The sequence below is a fragment of the Dicentrarchus labrax genome, unplaced genomic scaffold, assembly GCF_905237075.1.
Source record: "Dicentrarchus labrax unplaced genomic scaffold, dlabrax2021, whole genome shotgun sequence".
In the NCBI taxonomy this organism is placed as follows: Eukaryota; Metazoa; Chordata; class Actinopteri; family Moronidae; genus Dicentrarchus; species Dicentrarchus labrax.
Window position 1 is genome coordinate 23,320,877 of NW_026136705.1, and position 13,775 is coordinate 23,334,651.

Sequence of the window (13,775 nt, forward strand, 5' to 3'; positions counted from 1 at the left end):
GAGAAAGGACAGGGAGACAGAAAACAGATACCCTTAAAATGTAAAACTTGAAGTGGTCACATATGTGTGTGTGTCTGTGTGTACGGTTTGAGTAAAATGTCAGAAGGTGTGAAACAGACTACTGAAAAACATGGCTTAAATGTATTCTATGTAGACTGTAAGTGAAGAGTTGATAGATGTTTTTACAATTACAGTTGCTAAGTCAGTTGCTTGTTTTGTTGAGTTATGTATTTGTGTATATAATGCCAAATATTTCCAGTAATGTTCAAATACAGAAAAAAAAAGGTAACAGGGTGTTTCACTGGTCGCCTGTCAGTGGCATCATATTCCCCTTTGCGCATGCATCAGCATTGTTGCTGTCTACTACAAGCTGTCATAAATGTACTTTTTATCCAGTTTTAAGCCACATTTTTACAATGCACTTTTTAGATCTTGACTGTATCTATACGTTTTTTTAAATTATCAGAGAAACAAGCTGGGCTAATGATGGCAGCAGCTTGGCTAGCAGGCACTCCAGGACGTCCTTTGTCTGCCAGACAGCGTCAGAGAAACACTGATTTTTAAGAAACTGGGGTTGGTGGCTTGGTCTAGAAGCTGGGAACCCGGGGCTGAGAAAGCAGGGCTGACGAGACAAGATGAGTGGCTAAGGGGAGACATGGTAAAAGGGATAGAAGGGAGAAGGGAGGAGACAGGAGGCAGTGCACAGGCTATGATCTGACAGCATGAAGGTGGCAGTATTTTGTAGAGGTCTTGATCATAGATGAGGTGCAGCTGGTGTGGCTCTGCTCTACCACACCTGTCCTCACTCACACAGGGAGAGAGACACTTGAGGAGTGGAAGCTGGTTAGGGGGACACAGAATCATGAAAATAGATGTAAAAAATGTGTTACTTTATTTAAAAATGGTTTGATAAAAGTGTTTGGAGGTGGCTTTAAAACATGATTCACAGCTTAGAACATAAAAGAAGGCTAAACAATATTGCTCACATTTGTACTTTCTTATAGTGGAAATGGATCACATACTATCTGCAAACTGACAGATAACACTTTAATCAACACATATACACATATGGGATTACAACTTTGAATGCTGACAAGATCGATTCAATTTTCTGCATAGTTAGTATAATGGTTTGAACAGTAGTGTGTTGCTGTAGTTAAAGTTTAAGAGTCAGTGTTATTTCATCGTTGCCACAATCCATATTTCAGGTTAAGTAGTGGGTTTAAGTTTGCAAGGTTTAGTTTGCACAATTTGTCCAAATTTATTGAGCACTGTGTAATAGTTACACTGATGATAGTACATTCAAATCATGAAAATTTGATTTGCAAGGCCTGTAATGACAGTAGTGTTTTATAGCATGTTACTGCCACCCTGTGGTCAAAATATTAGTTAAAATCAGTCTGTTTTACTAGTCCATGTAGGTTATTTGACAAAGCAGGAATTGGAAAACCTTACAGTACCCTTTACACTGCAGTTATTATAGCCCATATGGTCTGCAATGTATACCATTGTATACTTTTTAAGTGGACACAATGCTGTGTTGATTTAAAGTTACCAGTCATACTCAAATGTACAAGTTTGTTCATGGCCTCTGGCTCCATCGTGTGGTCAATGAGGATCACTCCATTACTTGGATCTCCAACTTTAGTAATTACAAAAACAGTCACTACAAGGGATTCCAGATATTCTGTATGAATAAGCTACACTTTTCTAATGTTAAATTACTGATCCATTACTAATTATAAACCAGTGTGAAGAAAAACATTCTCAACGTCCCTTTTCTTGTTGTATGGTAACCTAAAAATGCTGTTTTATATCTTTATATGTGACATTGCTTTGATAGTTTGTATAGTAAAACACAGACATGGAACTCCTTCGCTGCACAGTATATTTATTTAAAAATCAATTCCAAAATGCCACACACAATTACAAAACCGATCGCTTCAAATAAAAGCATTAATAATGATTTTTTACATTTGGAACAAATTTTGGAACAACTTCAGTTGAATTGTTGTTCTGTTCTCTCTCATTCTTATTTAATGCTCATCACTCTACATTTTATCATTTAGACACACTGAACTTAATTAGCATTAAATGTAATTACAAAAGTAAAGTACAAGTACCTCAAAATCATACTGTAATTGCCTAAACGTGGTTACATTTGGGGACCTGTGGCTCCCATTGCTTGGAGCTCATAAGTAAGGCTGAGCAGTTGAATTGTTGTTATATTCTCTCTCTTTATCATTTAGACAGACTTAACTTTTCAAATGTTTATGTCATAATGGTGTAAAATGTTATCCTTACGAGGAGACGATAAGGCATTGACCAGAAACGTTAGTTGAACTGATCTCAGTGAAATTTAATTTTACTTTAAATATGTCTTTCCACTTTCTCTTCAAAAAAGTGACACACATAATATTAGATTCTCAGGTTGGCCTATGACCTTAACCCATACATAAAAAACAGGGCTAACAACAATATAATAAGTCACACAACCAAAATAGGAAAGACAATAACAGCAGTAATTATATAAATACCTGTACCAGCATGAAGTTTTTGGGCAGTTGGACAGTAGCTCGTCTGTTGGATTGGACCACATGGACCAGCCTTCACTCCCAAAGTGCATCAGTGAGCCTTGACCCTGTTGACAGTTCACTGCTTTTCCTTCCTCCTAAATTCCTGCTTTTTATGTATGTTTACCTACCTTGTATTTCAAGATGTACGCTGACTTTTTTGCAGTGAAACACCATCAAATCCAAATTGTTCCAACACGTAATCTCCAGAGTGTTTCTTCATTGCGTTACCTAGTTTAAATGTTCCATTGGTGAAGAGTTCAGGCTGATTCACATATTTCTCATCCATAGTCACAAATTTTCCTGTTTTTAAAATGACATATTTATCATCCTCTCTAGACCTAATGTTTGTATTTGATGTATTTGGCAGAAGAAAAATCAACAGCTGTCCCACTGCTCGAAAACACCGAGCTGCAGTAGGTTCAGAGAAATTGCATTCAATAGATTCAATAGCACTGCTGAAGTACTAACTTGCTGGTCTTATTTTGTAAAATGAGCTTCTGACAGTATTCAAATAAAGACTAGTGAAATAAAGTTGAACAACACGGACATAGCAGTCTTTGCAAGAATTTTGTGCTGGGACACCTTTTAATGTATAATATGTATAATATTTGTGCTGGGACACCTTTTAATGTATAATATGTCATTTCTAACGGTATGGCATCAAAACAATAACAAAAGAGGAGTTGTTTACTTCATTGGCAATACAAATCTGACTCTAGCACAGTTCACAGTTCACAGTTAAGATAAATTAAAGTTTATGGTTTATGTCACATCTTTTTAATTTATTTTCATTACTAATAACTTTTTTTGCTCACAGGGCAACTTTTGTTGCACTTGCAGCAGTGTGGTGAGTGTGGTTGTCACCTGCTCTCTACCATCTGACTTTTCTCTAAGCATGGCTGAGGCCTTCCTGTGACGGGACAGCACATGGTGCTTTATGGAGCTCAGTATGTAGAGACAGTGGAGAGTTGCAGAGTTGACGAGAGATGCATACATAAAACAAAGAATTACATCACGCTCAATATAGTTTAATATAGCTAATATTTAACATTATAAAATAATAAAATCACATAAAAGCATGAGTACTTTTAAGAAAGGAAACTGCTTTAATGTGGTAGCAATGTGGTAAACAATCAAATTAAAACTAAAAAATAAAGCTTGAAATTCCAAAATATTCTGTGAAAATAGTCTGTACTGCATCATAGATATGGCACAAGTATTTAAAACACACACAAATAAACTTCTACAGGTGGAAAATATAACATAAATAATAATCTTTTTTTTTTTTTTCAAGCCACAAAGACAGTGATCCCTGATCACATTTTATTTATCTCAAGAGTTAAGATAAGCCTTCCAGCAAGATTACCTTAAGCGTTCAAATTATGTAATGTTTCAGGAGAACTTCCTGTTGCGTTGTGTGGTGAGTTGGGTCTTTTTGTCCTTGGACTTTTTAGCACTATAACATCTGCGTAGACAATTTCATCTTCAGAGTTACCTGGAAAAATTGAAAACAGTTGTCAAGTGTTTTACAGTGGTAACGCATGACAGAGGACATCTTGTCTTTTTGATTTATTTCAAGCAAGCTATTTAAAATGAAGAAATACTTATTTGAAAATCTATGGAACAAATATGGTAGAATTAAATATTTTTAATGACACTAATACAGTACAATTCAATACCGTAGATAAGAAAGTGTACACAGTATGATTATACCACACAGTACCATGGTATTGGTATATTGCTGCAATCATAGTCATTATGGTCCTTATTTAGACAGAGGAAGACATGGGAGAACATCTTTCACTTACCCTCATTGACAGTGGTGGGTCTTTCTTTATTCTGAAGATTTTTTACACCAAGAAACAGCGCCACAAAGAGAAGGAGAGTGACAGCACTAGCTATCACCACCATAATGAGGAAGGGAAAAAAATCTAAAAAAACACAAATAAACATAAAACCAAATTATATTACATTTACATATCAATTTAAATTTTCTCAAATACATCTTGTCCATAAGTATCATTTATGGTGGCAATGGCCGTACAATTATTCAAATTATTAAAAACAAAAAATGTTCCTAGGACAGTTTAAGATTGCAGATGATAGTTTCTACTAAAAACTTTAGGAATGTAACAGGTAAAAAATCTGAGAACAATATTTCTAAAAGCTCATGCAGCCAGATTTGAGTGAATGTAACTAATTGTTTTAAATATTTTCATAAAAATGTGAAATAGTAGCAAAGAACTGATATTTAGAAAAGAACATCCTTTAAACACTGTACCTTTGCATCTTGTCAGGTGAATAACTGTTTCTTTTCTGCTGACATTGTTCCAAACACGACACATCAAGTTTCCTTTGATCTGACCATGTAAACTGATGGTAACATCTAAAGCACTGGATTTGTCTTCAGTTTCATTCAGTTTCACATCGCCTCTGGTCTCCATCAGTAAGAGATCGTCCAAGGTCAAAATGAACTCTACTTCCTCTCCCTCAGAGGAGCAACTGATGTTCATCTGTTTTGTTGACACACACATCTGGGAAACAACTGGCTTTGACACTGGAGCTGGAAGACAAACATAGAGAAACATATACAGTATCTACAGTACAAAATGCAAAGTAAAATCCACAACCAACTCTGTTAATGGAATCATTATTAATTCAGATTTCTTTTGATTATTTAGAAGGAAAAACAATTGAAGGCCAAAACCTTTTATTGCCTCACATCCGATAACATACTTCGGCAACTTTTGTTTCAGATATTTAATATTATACTTAACACACAGGTTAGGGGTAGATGATGATGAATCACAAAATAATTACATAGTATTTTGGCCAATGAATTAATGGCCAAAAGTCATAGAGTAAACCAACTTGCTTTTATCACATTCCACATCTGCATGTTTATCTCAATAAAATCCAGTCATTATATATCTTTCCTTTCTTGTAGTCCAGTGGCTTAAGCCTTTCAGCAGAGATCTTTTGTTGACTGTGATCCCCCCCCCCATATTCCCTGTCTGTTTCCACTTTGTTTAAGCCAAAATAGCACAACAATTATTGTGTTCATGTGTATATTTTGCATATATGAATTTCGTAGACACCTTATGAAAATACAGATTAACACACATTTTACATAAAGTCTAAGAAATAATATATATATATATATGTATTAATATGTAAAATATTCACAATTTCCAAATTGTTTTCATACAGTGTATTAATATCTTATATTAACATGTTTAATTCCTGCTTCATATATTTACCTACCTTGTATTTCAAGATGTGCTCTGACTTTTCTCAGTGAAACACCATCAAATCCAAACTGTTCTAACACATAATCTCCAGAGTCATTCTTCATTGCGTTACCTAGTTTGAATGTTCCATTGGGGAAGAGTTCAGACTGATTCACATATTTCTTATCCATAGTCACAGTTTTTCCTCTTGTTATAATTACATATTTATCATCCTTTATCAACCTAATATCTGTATTTGACGTCTTTGGCAGATGAAAAATCAACAGCTGTCCGACTGCTCCAAAACACCGAGCTGCAGTAGGTTCAGAGAAATTACATTCAGTAGATCCTAAAAAGCAAACAAAAATAAAGAAATGCTTAATGAAAAGTAAATACAGTTGTTATTTATGTACAGCATTACAAGACCATTTCAACATTTTATGATATCATACTGTATTTTGCTGCCAAAGTCATACTTTTTCGGTAAATAAATATTAAAACAACTGTTAACTGTACACAATGCATTGTAAACGTATGTGCCTTTTGTTGAATTATTAGACATTGCTGTCTATACACCATACTGTTAACTGCAGTAACATACTTTTATACTCAGATGTACCTTTTGCCAGAGCGGTTGTTGCAAGAGCAGTGAAGATGAAGATGAAATTCATTGTCTTTCTGTTGTAACACATAAATCAAATGTTTAAATATTATTTATTATTTAAATTTTAGTAGTATAGTGGGGGTAGTTGCAGCACCATATTTCTTCCACTGCTGCTTCACGTCAAGTTCCACCCTTGTACATTAAAATAACAGTTTGTTACCTTGCAAAAATAAAAAATATGACCCCAAATCACAGGGATGCTGATTTGCACGGAACCAATATAATCACAGGACCTCTGTGTTTGGCGAAATATGGTGGGTAACTTTCAGTGGAATCTTTGCTTTACAGATTACAGACATGGCAGATCACAGACGTCCTTCACAATTATTACAGATATGTCTATGTTAATAACAAGACTGTTTTAGAAAAGGGATCAGTTTCCATCCTCTCAGATTTTAGACCCTCTACAAATGATACATGTATTTGATCACTTTAGCTAATCTTATCACAAGAAATTCAAAACCGTCACTCACCCCCTTCACAATAGTGTGATGTCCTTGTTGCTGTTTCAAAGCTGACCTGTGACAGTTACACTGACAGACGGCTGGTTTATGCTCATCTTGTCTTGTTCTCGTCTTGTAGTGTGATAACAATCAAGGAAGTGGTTAGTTGCTAGTAACATAAGTAGCCTAGTATGAAATACTGCTTTTTTTAGTTCTAAATTTACTGAACAATATAAAGACACACTGATATAAAGACACGAAAACCCCTATCTACAGCCAGTGTATGGTTTGTCCCTTCTGGGCAAGAAACTGTCAAACGGCGGACCCCATAAAGGGTGTCTGTAGATAAAAATGGTTAATTCTAAGGTAACAAAAACATAAGAATTCCTAAATTCAGGAGATAATACAATAGTGAAAACATACCTGCTAATAGATCCTGACATGAATTACAGAGGTAGTGGACCTGTTGGTGTTGTAAGCACATTGTAAACCTGCCTAAAGATGAGAAGTGCTACACTTCTGCAAAACAACACTTCCTGTCTTACACCTAACACCTTTTATTGAAGAACCATATTACTTAGAAACATCTGCATCACAAAACTTTCTCACAGGAAACTCAGGTAGCGCAGAATTTAACTATGTGTGACAGTTAAAAACCACTGTTTTTTTTAATTCTGTCACCTCTTCACCCACAGTGCCTGATTTGAAACTCTAACAGCCCCAGAGGAGACTCATCTTATCTCTGCTGTGAAGATAGATTGCATTCAACAATACAATAAAGCAGACTGGCAACAGAGTCAGTGCTCAGTCATAGTAATCGGTAAAGAACACCAGGTGCCAGAAATGCACCAGATATTATAGACATAATATAGATATTCTTTAGTACCCATAACATCGGTGTTCAAATTGTGCAAGTGCTCTTTCACAAGTCACCTCACAGCTCAGTTGACTGATTGATTTTTGTTGCAGTATAGGTCATGCTATGTAATTTAAAATGTTCTTTGCCATACGATTTCTTGCTTATGTACAGAGATAAAGACAAAAAATACTATTCTGCTGTTTGGGTTTATGGTCCTTTGGGTTTTTGTTGCCTCAGAGCTTTAGAGTTGCTGTCCGAGTGTCTACACAGAATGTGTTCAGGCACAGTACTGAGTGTATTTCAGCCATGTTGATTGAAAGCCCAATACACATAACTGTAGTCATGCATTTAAGCTTAGCTTGTGAGAGCAGCATCAAGTGAGTTGATTGTCTCAGCTGGGGTGCTTGTTGAGTAATCTCTTTCTTTTTAAATAAAGTAGCGTGCTGGACTTCAGATAGTTACTCCATACATACCAAAAGGACCTTTGTGCATGCGTTAGTGTTGTTGCTGTCTACAAGAAGCTGTCATAAATGTACTTTTTATCTAGTTTTTAGACATATTTTTACAGTGCACTTTTTAGATCTTGGTTGTTTTTATCTATATATAAATATATTTATCATACATATCTATCAAATGCTGTAAAATATCTGAAAACCGTGTTACTTAGATGAGCTTTTGGTGAGAGAACTCCATTTCCTGTTTGTGATGTGCATTTTGTACTCATACCAGTTTTTTTAAATTGAGCTTTTAATGTTTACTGAAAGCTAATGTTTTGCAGTTTTGGACTGTAACTTTAGAGTGAGACATGACGAATGAAGTCAAAATCAAAGTTACAACTGTGATAAGTTCACTTCACAATGACACAAAAAGGAAACACCAGCACTTCTATATCCACCCATACAAAGTGATGTGGTTGAATAAAGCATTTTATAGCACTTGAGTTAATGTAACTTTCTAGTTACGTTGGGTCTGTTGGGTCTTTTGGCTCCACCTTGTGGTCCAATAATGATCTTTACATACTTAAAGCTTTCTAATCACTTCGCTCTCTACACTGTTGCTGGGGAGTTGAATAGTTAAGGCAATGGACCTTTTTCACAGGAGCTATTTTGACATAAAATAGTAGGGAAAACACAAGTGTTACCAATGATACTAATTAAGCTTCCATTCCATTGTCATCTTCTCTTTATTTGCATTAGATCTTGATTTGATGGCTGTTATGGTTAAATAAAGACAATGGAAACAACACACCACTCGAGTGAAAAGGGAATCCATTGATTGTGTTAATCATCAAGTCTTTCTATTGTGTTTTTTAAAAGAGTTTTACATCAATACCAGCCACAGTTACAAAGCAAATCACTGAAGAATACCACTGTCACATTTAGAAAGGACATGCATAAAGCTTTAAAAAACAAATGTCACAGTTTCAAAACTGTGCCTATACAAATCACATTTAAAAAAACATCATCTTTTTACAGAAAGAATTTAAGCAAGGGCTGTTGTATGAATAATGGCCTTATATGAAGATTATGCTACATCTTATAATTAACAGCTCAGTTGAGAACTCCATCTCTGGAAATACCTAGAAAATTCAAAAGAAAAAACATTTTTAAAAAAAGCTTAGAATTACATTAAAAACGAATATTATTACAACACATCTTTGTGTAAATTAAAAGATTTTCTCACAAACAATATCAGCTGTTCAGGTTGTAACAACGTATCTCAGAGAGAGGCCCATTAGTCAAACAAACTATACAAACCTGCAGGTTTTTTCTGCTTCCTTCTATCAACTGTTAGATTTGTGAAAATGATAAGGCTAAATTTAAATAAACAGAGGTTTATTTATAAATGGACAATGTGATGTGTAAACTGGTGCAGTCTGTGTTGTTTCAGCCTCTTCGCATCTTCTCTTGATACACTTAATTAACGTGTTAATGGCATATTTTCTATCAGTTTTAAAGGGCAAGAAAACGGACAATTGAAGTTCTATTCTCTTACCTTATGTCTTACATAGATCTTGTTTTCTTATATACATGGCAGACACCAAGGCACAAAGCCAAGATAAGTAGAGTGACAACACCAGCTCTCACAGCCATAGCAACAGAGATGTGAAAAGTGGAAGCTAGAGAACACAAACAATAGCAGACAGAATTAGGCAGATATTGATGTAAACATTTGATTCGCAAGTCTCAATGTGCAAAAAGCTCTGAGAATGTTACGTCTAAAGACTGATATGTCCCATCTAGACTGGAAATTAGTAAAATACTTCATGTAGAGGAATTAATATACTATAGCTATATGGGATATGATTGTTCTTTAAATACTGTACCTTTACAATTTGCCAGGTGAATAACTGTTTCCTCTTTGCTGACATTGTTCGAAACATGACACATCAGGTTTCCTGTCAGTTGACCATGTAAGGTCATGGTAACATCTGAAATATTGGATTTGTCTTTATTTTTATTCCCAGCAACTGGCAGCATGTTTGCTGTCGAGCTGCTCAGTGGCTGGCAGCGACCTCTGGTCTGCATCAGTAAGAGACCGTCTAAGGTCAAAATGAACTCTACTTCCTCTCCCTCAGAGGAGCAGCTGACGCTCATCTGTTCTGGCGACATACACATCTGAGAAACAGCTGGCTTGGACAGCGGAGCTGCAAGACAAACATAGAGTAACATATACAGTAAGTACAAAATGTAAACAAAGTAAAGTAAAACAAAGGTTAAAGGTACAGTATGTAACATTTAGGAGGATCTATTTTGTCAGAAATTGAATATAATAATTATAGGTATGGTATGTTTTCATTAGTATATCATCACCTGAATGTAAAAATTGTTGTACTTTCATTACCTGAGAATGAGCCCTTGTTATCTACAGAGGGACTGGGCCACTACATCCTTCACACTTTAACTATGGAGCCATGACCTATTCAAGTGCATTATGTTTACCTACCTTGTATTTCAAGGTGCACGCTAGCTTTTCTCAGTAAAACACCATCAGATCCAAATTGCTCCCACATGTACTCTCCAGAGTGTTTTTTCATTGCGTTACCTAGTTTGAATGTTCCATTGGTGAAGAGTTCAGACTGATTCACATATTCATCGCGCAGAGTAACTCTTTGATTTTTTTCCAATTTTAAAATTGTATATCTATTATCCTTTTTCAACCTAATATTTGACTGGGCTGTATTTGGCAGATGAAAAATCAACAGCTGTCCCACTGCTCCGAAACACGGCGCTCCAGTAGGTTCAGAGAAATTGCATTCAACAGACCCTAAAAAAAACAACAACAATAACAAATTGCTTAATGTAAAATACATATAAAACCAAGTTATTGTTTCCTTTATTCTATTAAATGTGGTGGGCACAAATAAGTCAACAAACTCAAATTACTCACTCACTCAATAATACACTCAAATGTACCTTTTGCCAAAGCTGTTGTTGCCAGAGCGCTGAGGAATATGTAGATGGTAATCATTTTTCTGTAGTAACACATAAGTCAAATATAACATATATATTATATTATATTATTTTTTTTAACATATACTTGAAAACTAGGCTAGTTGTTGGTTTGAGGTGAACAATATGAGTAGCATGTATGGAGTATATATGTACATAATCAGACAGATTTCAGAAAAGGGATCAGAATTTATACCCTCACAGATTTTAGACCCTCAACAAAATAAACGTAAAAAAATACTACAATGTATTTACTCACTTTAGCTAATCTCAGCACAAGACTAAAATTCAAGACTTCACTCACGGCCTTCACGGTGTGATGTCCTGTTTGTGGCTGTAAGGCTGATGTGAATTTGACACTGACAGAAGGCTGGTTTATGCTTTTTTTTTTTTTTTTTTTTTGTCTAATTATACGATAAGAATCAAAGAAGCGGTGACTGTATTGTCACCCACAACTTGCCAGTGAACAAAGTAGCCTTCTACGTATTGCTGCTTATTTAGTTCTTAACTTACTGAACATCAGAACATCTGTATCTGGCAGATAAAGACTGCTTATATAAACTATGGTTTCTCAAACTTTAAACAATGTCCTGTAAGACTTTGATGCAGATTTTCTACCTTCAATTTAAAAAAAAAAAAATTATCATGTGCTGTATTAGATGTTCCAGGCACTGAGTGAATAATTATTGTGCCTTGCATAAGCAAGCACAATACTACTCTGCCGTGTGCTTATTATTATTCTTCCGTACGTTTTTCGGCGCGCTTCTTGTCCCGCAGCTTTTGTCGCACATACACAAAAAAGGTATCAAAACGCGCGGCTCGATGAGGACATTAGTGCTATGACTTTTCTAAGAATTTCGCCAAACGGTTTGCCGATAAATCGCCAAAAACCGGTCAAAAAAATGAATGGGTGTGTATTGCGAGAACCTCCAACTGAAAAAAACTGCGTGCCTGAGTGCGTGACATCATCGCTAGAGTGTGGGGAGAGAGAAAAATTTGTCGAAAAATAAATTTGTAAACTGCTGTCATGGCCACAAATTTCACTCTACAGAAATAATTTATAGATAGAAACGTAGGTAAATTCGTTGGGGTCGCAGTGATACCACTGCTGAAGCTGTCAGACAAATAGTTTTGGCGGGAGACGCACTGATGCGCCAGCAACGCCCTCTCACGGCCCCATCTACTCCCATGTTAAAATGGAGAGGAGGAACCTTGAAACACGCTCGTTGAACCTCTTCTCTCTCAATCTGTCCAGGTCACATTTTTTAACTTTAGCCACTGAAACTCGGCAGCGCTATAGTCAACAAGATGACGACGCTCACGGTCTTTTCGGTTTTCATTTCGGTCGTTCCTGGCCATGGGTTCGAGGGGATTCATTTTAAATGTTTCTGTCTCTCTGAGGAGTTAGAGACAGAGAGAGAGCGCGCGCAGCTGCTGTGGGCTCCCCTGATTGCCATGACAACCAAAGCCTGCCACACACACACACACACACACACACACACACACAGCTAGCTACAGAGAATGACAAGGCATTAATAAGCTAGCGCTAGCTGGCTAGCTAAAGATAATTAGCAGGTGGCTAACAAACAAACAATTTAAAGCTGAATGATTTTAATATTAACACAAAATAAGAACAATTCACCTTAAATATTTTACCCTACTATGAGCTCTGGTCAATGTGTTTATGTGTGCTAGCTCTAGAAAATTAGAAGGCACTAAAATGCTAGCGCTAGCTAGCTGGCTAGACAGGATGACATGGTATATAAATGCTTATACCTTAAATATTTTACCCTACTATGAGCTGTTCCTTAATTTACATTAGCACTCCTTCAGGAGAATAATACAATTAAACACATTAACCAAAGCTAGCACTTAGCTAGCGATTAGCACGTAGCTACCGATTAGCGCTTAGCTAGCGATTAGCACGTAGCTAGCGATTAGCGCTTAGCTAGCGATTAGCACGTAGCTAAGCGCTACCTTTGGTTAATGTGTTTATGTGTGTTAGCTCTAGCTAAAGAGAATGACATGGCATTAATATGCTAGCGCTAGCTAAGGAGGATGACAGGTTATCAATATGCTATAGGGAGGATTACATGGCATTAATAAGCTAGCGCTAGCTGGCTAGCTAAAGATAATTAGAAGGCGGCAAACAAACAAACAATTTAAAGCTGAATGATTTTAATATTAGCACAAAATAAGTTCAATACACCTTAAATATTTTACCCTACTATGAGCTGTTCCTTAATTTACATTAGCACTCCTTCAGGAGCATAATACAATTAAACACATTAACCAAAGCTAGCACTTAGCTAGCGATTAGCGGTTAGCACTTAGCTAGCGATTAGCGCAGAGCTAGCGATTAGCGGTTAGCTAGCGATTAGCACGTTGCTAAGCGCTAGCTTTGGTTTATGTGTTTATGTGTGCTAGCTTTAGCTAGCTAGCTAAGGAGGATGACAGGTTATCAATATGCTATAGGGAGGATTACATGGCATTAATAAGCTAGCGCTAGCTGGCTAGCTAAAGATAATTAGCAGGTGGCTAACATGCAAAC

The 13,775-nt window shown here is 36.1% G+C and overlaps 1 protein-coding gene across 2 annotated transcripts in view; it reads right to left on the reverse strand.

Annotated features, from left to right (window-relative positions):
* The window catches only part of LOC127363589 (sodium-dependent phosphate transport protein 2A-like), a 110,501-nt gene that overhangs the window by 77,062 nt on the left and 19,664 nt on the right, over positions 1-13,775 (reverse strand). The window contains exons 1-8 of one of the 2 annotated variants that reach the window (XR_007884910.1): positions 7,337-7,483; positions 6,944-7,045; positions 6,426-6,484; positions 6,050-6,155; positions 5,841-5,939; positions 4,858-5,139; positions 4,385-4,507; positions 3,584-4,071 (exon numbers count right to left, since the gene is read on the reverse strand). The exons of the other annotated variant lie outside the window; for it this stretch is intronic. The gene's annotated coding sequence lies outside the window, so the exon portion shown is untranslated. Of the gene's footprint in view, positions 1-3,583; positions 4,072-4,384; positions 4,508-4,857; positions 5,140-5,840; positions 5,940-6,049; positions 6,156-6,425; positions 6,485-6,943; positions 7,046-7,336; positions 7,484-13,775 lie in introns of those variants that run through there. 2 annotated transcript variants of the gene reach the window in all.